The sequence below is a fragment of the Triticum dicoccoides genome, chromosome 1A, assembly GCF_002162155.2.
Source record: "Triticum dicoccoides isolate Atlit2015 ecotype Zavitan chromosome 1A, WEW_v2.0, whole genome shotgun sequence".
Lineage (NCBI taxonomy): Eukaryota > Viridiplantae > Streptophyta > Magnoliopsida > Poales > Poaceae > Triticum > Triticum dicoccoides.
This window is the reverse complement of record NC_041380.1, coordinates 566,360,002-566,368,574: the sequence shown is the minus strand read 5'-3', so window position 1 is coordinate 566,368,574 and position 8,573 is coordinate 566,360,002. Positions and strand designations below refer to the sequence as shown.

The 8,573-nt window shown below is 49.6% G+C and overlaps 1 long non-coding RNA gene across 1 annotated transcript; it reads left to right on the top strand.

Moving 5' to 3' along the window:
- The first annotated feature begins 7,532 nt into the window (after nucleotides 1-7,532).
- LOC119334944 lies at nucleotides 7,533-8,296 on the top strand. The gene is made up of 2 exons (XR_005161679.1): nucleotides 7,533-7,915; nucleotides 8,067-8,296. It is a non-coding gene; the product is annotated as an uncharacterized LOC119334944 (long non-coding RNA).
- The last annotated feature ends 277 nt before the right edge of the window (nucleotides 8,297-8,573 follow it).

The following is an 8,573-nucleotide window of genomic DNA, read 5'->3' as shown; positions in this document are numbered from 1 at the left end:
CATGTTGTTCTCTATGTTGTAGACAAAATATGCACACCCGCCGGGCACGGCATCACCGCCTAGCCGCGAGGCATCCACAGCAAAGCTGTTGGGCCACCCCAGGAACAGGACGCGGTTGGCTAGGCTCTCGCCATCCTTCCTCACCCAGCGCATTTTCTCGGGCGCCTCCCCCTCTAGGGCGTGAATGGACACCGAGAGAGCGCCAACCAGGCAGGAGACAAGGGCCTCACCGAGCTGCTGCAAATCCATGTAATCTTTGCGGACCTCAACGGATGCCCAGAGAAGCTCGCCGTGGGACTCGAGAAGGTAGTTGTATCCGTATAAGTAGTCCTGGCGCTCCCCTGGCATCCACGGGCTCGGCACCACCACATCTCGAACGCCGTGGCGATCGTCCGGTGTCACGGCGTGCCACAGGTTATCCTCGACGGTGACCAATATCTTTCCACGGTGATACGTGACGTAGAAGTTGGTAATGTCCGGGCATTCAAGCGTCCGCTCGACGACCGTCCACGTGGCTTCTCCGGGATGCAGGAGGGCTGCCCAGAAGCTGGCAATAGAGTCGTCCTCCGGGTCGGTCTCGTACAGGCCGTACAGAAGTGTGGCGCCGTCACCGTAGGCGACGCTTTGGAGGTCATACCCAAGTCCAAGTGTACTACTGGTAGTCCCCTTGGTGATGCATTCTTTGATTTCCTTCGGGAACGGGGGGAGATGCTTGACGACGGCTCCGGTGAGGATGTCACGGAGAGTATGGCACGGGCCATCATCGACCAAATACCAGACGGCGGCGCCGTCGACGCTGGCCACCAAGTCCCGGTGGCTGGATGGCGGCGCGGCGCGGTAGGTTTTCCTGGAGAAAACGCATCTGAACTTGACGTCCTTGATGTTGGGCGCGAGGAGCCATGGCAGAAAGGAGGGCTGCTTCGCCGTTAGGGTCGCATCGGGCGCTGTGTCGCGCCATGCCTTGCAGACGGCGTGGAAGCGGACGTAGTCGGCGACGTCGCGCAGGCGGCCGGAGATGTCGCGGAGCAGGTCTGCCGGCAGGTTAGGCCACGGTGCCGGCGCCGTTGTGTGCACGGGAGACTGATGGTTTTGGCCACGGCTGAACGCACGCATCAAGAGAGGCGCAAGTAGACGACGAGGACTCGATGGTTTGATCGCTACTGACGCCGCGACGGTGCCTGGAGCGTCGACGACCTCTCGCCATCGATCGATATATTGAGGATCACGTGCGCGTCCAAATCGTCGAGCTGTGCTTTTGTTTTCTCTTCCCACGCTATGGATACATCACGTGGCTATATATACTATTATTGCTAACACGAGTAAGCTAGTATTCTGCACGAATACGGTCAAGGACACGAATACGGACTCGTATTGCCGCCGCAGGAAACTGGCTACCTAGCGTGTTCATCAGTTCTTTTTTTGTTTTAACATCGATTCATCAGTTCACACGTAGAACATGCAGTAGTACTCTGCGTGAACTTGTACGGCCAAGAGCCGTTCCTTTTTTAGAGAAAAGGTGTCGGTCGAGACCGAGAAAAAGCTCGAACCTAACCCAATTTTGAATTAACAAAATCATTAATCGGCCAGGATTACACAGAGTAGTTACAAAGTAAAGAAACAGAAAACAGCAAAGATACAGAGAGCTGTAACAGCTTACAACCAAGTATTGCAAACACAAGATAGTAAAAGGAGCCTAGCGGATCACCAAGGTCACACGCCAAGAGTAGCAGCCAGACCAACAACAGGGTGAGGGATAGCACGAACCAGCATCGACGACCAACATCACCTTGCCTTCTCCCGTAGAACATGCCAAGATCGACAAGCCAAATGCTTCTACCTCCGAAGAAGACCACTATCTTCTTGCCCTGGCTCGAAGGGCGCCGCACCGTCGGAAGGCAGAGTGTTCGCCATAGAGCCTAATGGACACAGCCGGCTGGCAGCTCAGGTATGAGGGAGCAGAGCACCACCTCCGCTGGGTTGCCACAACCTTACCACCACCTGATGATAAACCACACGTCCAGACGCAAGCTGAAGAATGTCGGCACAAGACGAAGACCGCGCCGAGAAGATGAAGAACAATGAGCAGATCGCCGCCACCTGGTCCTCAGCAAGCAGAGAAGCACCATCCACACCCCCGCGAACCCCAGACGACGCCTCCAGGGAGGTAACGCCATCGACATGCCACCGCCGCCCACAAGGGGAACCAGGGCTTTTGCCCACACAGGAGTGAGGAAGAAGGAGGCAGAAGGGGATCTCGATGAGGCCTCCAAGAAGGGGGCGCCGCTAAAGGTCAAGGGTTTCCCCCGGTCCCACACTCCACGCCCAACCACCTGGACCCGAAAGCATGAGCCATCGCGGCGAAGCTGCCATGGCCGGATCAGACCAGTGGGTGCCTCCACGAGTAGATGACCTCGATCTTCACCGGAGCATGCGCACGTGCCACAACCTCGTCGCCCGCACGACCAAAGTTGCGGTACAACACTCGCGGCCGCTGCTCGCCGCAGAGCCGGCACCGCCCACGCACCCGAGGCCGCCGCCCCGGCATCCACCCACCATGAGCATCTCCACCAACACCGCGAACAACCCCTACACCAGCCTAGGACAACGGACCAACACCACCATCACAACCACCAGGGAAGGGGCCTGCAGCGGACGAACACGCTAGATCCAGATCTAGCCGGGAGTGAACCCCAAATCCCCAATCGACGCGGCAGCACGGGAGCAGGGGCAACACACCCAGGCCGAGCAGAGGGGCCACAACCCCTTGCCAGCCTCCCGCCGGCTAAGGCAAGGGCCACCAGCCGCCACCAGCACAGATCTGGGAGGGAGGCCAGCATGGTGGCCAGGCAGGGGCTGGATCCCAGGCTGCCCCAAAGCACGTCAAGGACGACGACCTCCATGGGGTGGGGAGGGGGAGTAGCATTTGAAAAAAGCCGCCAAGAGCCATTTCTTGTGTACCTAGCTAGGGCATTTCTAGCATATCCCCTTATCTCAATTTCAAATTAGGTGTCGTATCTTCTAAAAATGTACTACCTTCGTCTCAAATTATAATTTAGGACAGAGGAAGTACATTCTAGAATTATTGTTTTTATACCATTTTCAATCCCCCATACACACTCGACCCCACATGCATGGAAGCCTATTTTTATCTTCTTCTTCACTTCACACTGGCAACAACACTCTCTGTCCACTACATGATGTCGATGATTTAGTTAGGGCATCTTCAATGCTATCCCGTAAAACAAACACACTATCCATCTGCGGACCTTGTCTGAACGCGTCCACAGACATGGTGCGGGAGCTGGTCAACCAACCCTGTCCCTTAAATAGGCATCAAATTAGGATGACAGAGGTGGGCCAGGCAGACCTAGAGAACAAAACACATGTGTTGTGAGGACATGTGGTCCAACTAACAGTGGGCTAAGCAGATCTTCATATGCTGTCCGGACTCCTGCAAAGCCCTTCAAGTTTGGTTTCAATTTTGGAAAAATGGACATGTAGAGTGGTCCACGGACGTTTACGAAACTGCATTGGATGGTACAAAGTGTTCGGACCACGTGGTCCGGACGTTTACAATAGTTTTACATGTATGTTTTGGAGATGCTCTTAGGGCATGGCCAATGCGTCGCCCCAGCAAGCTGCCCCGCGGACCACGTAGGCTCAGGTGTCAGGAATGGTGTCCTTGTAGGGGATGAGTCACCTGCAGAAGAGGCCGCAACTTCACCGAGAAAATAATGAGAGAAACTGAAAAAGGAGAAAAGAGAGAAGAAAGTAGGGAGGATGGTGAGAAAAAGGCAAGGGAGATGGAGATGGAGAGTTGGAGACCTGTCCGGGGGAAGAAGATGGTGGAAGCGAGTTATAATGCGGCCATGGTGGCCGCCGTTGAAATCCGGCTGGTCGCCCGACGGGAAAACATCTGATCTATTCATCTTCAATCACTCCCTCACGAAGCCGGGTAAAACTTGTTGTAGTAGACAATCGGAAAGTCGTCGTGCTAAGGGCCCATGGACCAGCGCGCTAGAACAGCAACCGCCGCCGATGAAGAGTAGCGTAGATCGGAAAAATCCAACCTGAAAACACAAGAGGGTAGATGAACGATTAACAGATCTGAGCAAATGCACTAAGGATAGATCCGCCGGATACACACATCCACCCGCCTACCGATGATGCTAGACGCATCACTGGAACGGGGGATAGGCGGAAAGAATCTTATTCCATCTTCAGGGTGCTTTCACTGTCTCGCTTTTCTGAGCAGGACACAAACCGTAACAATCTCGAAGCAACATCTAAAAACGAAGCCCTCCCTCTGCTGGACCTTGCCGCTGTGGCCCGCCGTGCCATATGTACCCCTTCCGTTGTGGCCGGAGGCCACATGGACCCCACCTCCGGTGCCAGGGGCCGACAAGTATTTCCTCTTGCTCCAACGCCTTGTGGCGAAGGAGACCGGGCGCATCATCCTCTGATCCTCTCCTACCATGCTAGCGGCCTTCACCAGCTGCGAAGACATGGTGGCCATCGACCAGATGTGGTCGACGCCAACAAGGAATCGGTCCCGTCATTGACATATAACTTGACAAGGTAGTGGCACAGGCTCTCCTCATCGTGATATGATCTCGTTGTTGTTGCAAGAAGACATGGATCAAAGAAAATCAAGCTGCTTAGAAGATCTAACCCATATTTAACAACTAATTTATATGAAGGTACCAGTGGCATTGCAAACTCGTACGCAATCATGGATTCATGGTGCTGGTTTTAGGAAACCATCTGACAACCATGCCGTGTAACTGGTAATATAAGGTTCGCACCAGAGATTAAAGCATCGCTCGAAACTGAAGATAACATGAAATTTTTGGTGCCCACTTTAGTATGAAACAAGCTACAAGCTTTTCATCCCATCCATTGATTTGGAAAAAAATAAATTCAATTTGCATTCCTCATCGACTGCAACAAGTGTACAGACCTCGTCATGGCCTAACACTTCAAACATGTTATTCAGGTTCCACTGCCCACTATGGTCGACGCCAATATTGCCTGGACGGATCTGGCGGGTGGGAATACATCCGGGGGAACTCTAGGCCGGCGTGGCGGCCGCACCAAAGACGACGCCCTCAGCGCCGATTCCCTTCCTGGAGGCTTCGGTGTGTATCATATGCCCCCACCTCTCCCATGAGCACAGGCGAAAGCCTCTGTTCCTCTGTTTGGGCGACGATGGCACTTTGGTGTCATGTTCCTTCCTGAAGGCGTCGGTCGGGGACTGCTCAGGGTGGTGGAGTTGCTGCTAGTTCGGAGTCGACGCGAGATGGCATGCAGGTGGAGCGGTGTGGCATCAATCGTATCGTCAACGGTGCGTCTCGGCGGCATGGCGCAGTGGAGACTCTGCGTCCGATGCGCGGAGATGGACTCACGCAGGAGGAGGAAGCTGTCTGGCATCATGATGACGTTGTTGGCAGAGAGGCCTGGCAAGGTCGGTGCATCAGTTCTGCTCTGAGGATGGACCGATGGAAGATGGAGGTGACGGCCCTTGCAGCGTGCGGTGCTCACTGGGAGTTTTTCGGACCGATGTGTGACCCAATCTAGGTAGTGGCTTGGATGGGACACCTGGCTTTAGATGTTAGATTTTGTTGCGATGTCTGTTTGGTATTAGGTCTGGACATTCGGCACACCTTCATTAAGGGGATAGGAGTAGCAACAGTGTTGCCAAGATGGTGGCTTCAAGTTTATTGATTTATCATTTTGTATGGTCTTTGTGAATAATTAATAATATGACTTCCTGCATCGTCCAGATGCAGAGGTCGAGGGTACATCCTCCTTCAAAAAACACTAAGAGCTGGCAATCATCACTACTGTAATCCATATGCATTGCATACATGGATCCCTGAGACTGCACCATAAAACCATAATCCGACATGTCTTTCACGCTGAGTGGCACTCAGATTTCGACCCAAGTATTCCCCTTCGTATCCATTATGATCATCGAAGAATAGCTGGTAGTCAGATGCAACTCGCAACTGATGAAGACAGAGACCGAACTATTGTAATGAACAATGCGTGCTTTTGGCTTCGGCTCTGTATTGTGGGATTCCTATGTTCAACTTTTTCCGTGGCTTTAAAATTTTACTAGGTTGCAGCTCATGCAGGAGGATTGCAAGCAATAAAATGCACTTATTTTGTTTTCGGTAAAATTCTACCTAGATTGTTAAATCGTCTAATGTGGAAATCTATTAGTAATAGGTGGGGACTGCCCTCCCAGCATTTAATATGAACTCCCTTTACGGTTTATTGGGCTCATATCATTTTCTTGATTTATCATACACCCTCCTTTCATCTATATTGGGCCTAATGCGTTTTTCAAGACCGCCTTTGATTATTGACAAGATTAACAGTATATGAGATGTATAAGATGAAAATTATATCATTGGAAGCTCCTTTCACATACGAATTTGATGGTATACTTTGTGTAAGTTGCATGTCATATATTATTGCTCTAACATTTGATCAAAGTTAGCCTCAAAAACGCATCTGCGTTTTTCGAGGCTAACTTTGACCAAATGTTAGAGCAATAATATATGACATGCAACTTACACAAAGCACATCATCAAATTCGTATGTGAAAGGAGTTTTCAATGATATAATTTTTACATTATGCATGTCATGTAGTATTAATTTTATCAATAGTCAAAGGCGATCTTAAAAAACACATTAGACCCTATATAGATGGAAGGAGGGAGTAAGGGGGTGTTTGTTTCAGAAGTCCTAGGACTTTTTTTAGTCCCAGGGACTAGTCAAAAAAGACTCTCCAATAGAGTCTTTTTCTAGTCCCTGTAGAAAAAGTCCCTCCCGTTTGATTCCTAGGGATTTTTTCTAGTCTCTGGGACTAAAAAGTCCCTGCACCAAACACCCCCTAAGTCTTATTTTGTTTTTACTTCTTTCCATCGCATGTTCACATTTCAAGATACATTAAATTGATGCATGCAAGGATGAAAAGAAACCAACAAATGCATGTGACCATTCCTACTCATTTACTCCCTCCGTCCGAATTCATTGGGCTCGAGAGCCAAAACATGGAGACCAAGTCATACACTCTTCTAGGCACAATTAACATCATGCGCAGTAATTTAGAGGCATTGGTTGCAGTGATTTAAGTGACTGCATGCGTGCAAGCGCACGTAATTGGCTGCATACTCGCCAGGCCTAATTAAGTGAGCTATTTAAGTGGTTGCATGCGTTTTCATTGAAATCAACACATTGACCAAACGGGAACTGGGGGTAGTCACTTAAATTACTACTGCACATGCTGTTAATTGTGCCTAGAAGAGTGTATAACTTGGTCTCCGTATTTTGTCTCTCGGACTCAATAAACCCGGACTGAGGGAGTACTAAATAAACCAAATACAACAAATAAATTTTCTAGCAAGATATCACCCATGCATAACTTAAGCATGCAGACAAGTGAGCATTTCCCATAGCACGCTGCCTATATAAATAGAGAGCCTAGGTGATACACAATCACACATCGATCAAAAACATACATATATCTAGTCACCTGCCTGCGTAAGTATTGGTCTGCATCTTTCAAAGTTGATTGATATGGCTAGTGCTAGAGCGGTTGCCATGTTCTACCTAGTAGTTTTTGGGACGGTCTCTTTTTTCCCAAACCATACATGGGCAAGTAAGTCTCAAGCTGCCATTGAAAAAGATGAGGTGATGGAACACTGTAAGTTCAATATTAGAAAAGGCGCCCACTGGCCATTCGAACCAAGCCACGCATGCTGACAAGTAGTGACGCGTTCAGTGAACCTCCTGGCAATTTGCAATGCGTTTACCGCCGCAGATTTGGCTCAGATCAGTCTAGAGAGGCGGGCTGCTGTCACTCGTTGGTGCGGCAACGCGTTGCATGAAGGAGACAACTGTGCAGGTTTGTTTTGTTGTTGATATTAACGTATAATTGATGTGTTTATGTGTGTTTTGTTTGAGAAAAACCGTTTACATTGTCATATATCTTTGCTTACTTACTATCTCCATGTATGGAAATTAGTTAATTAAGAGATTTTTAATTTCATTTGCAGGTTACATTGTTCACTTTTGAGTTGGGCACTCCGTGCAAGGCCGATCTGGTCGATGGACAACTAGAATAAAAGTTTTTCATGGCATCCGCATAGTGTGTTCTATTTTTTCCATGCAACTAATAAAATCGAATCATTTTTCCCTTCTATTTGATCTTGCAAATCTTGTTACTCGCCAAAGTTAATTCATCTATACCTACTATTAAAGGGAGGTGATATTTTTGGTTTCGTCCCGCTTTGTTTGGTCCTGCTTCAATTAATTTCACGTACGCTATTTGGTTTCGTTACTTGCCACCCGTTTTGGTCCAACGAAGAAAGCCCACCTGGCGGCGCACTGAGCCCCAGTTCCGGAGAGTTGGCAAAAAATAAAATTGCCAATGGGAGGGTTCGATCTCACAACCTGCAAACCGGTCACACACAGTTTGTCCAACTGACTCAGCTAGAGATATGAGAGGATTTGTTTTCTCCCGTTGCAACGCACGGGCCTTTTTGCTAGTATATACTAACATA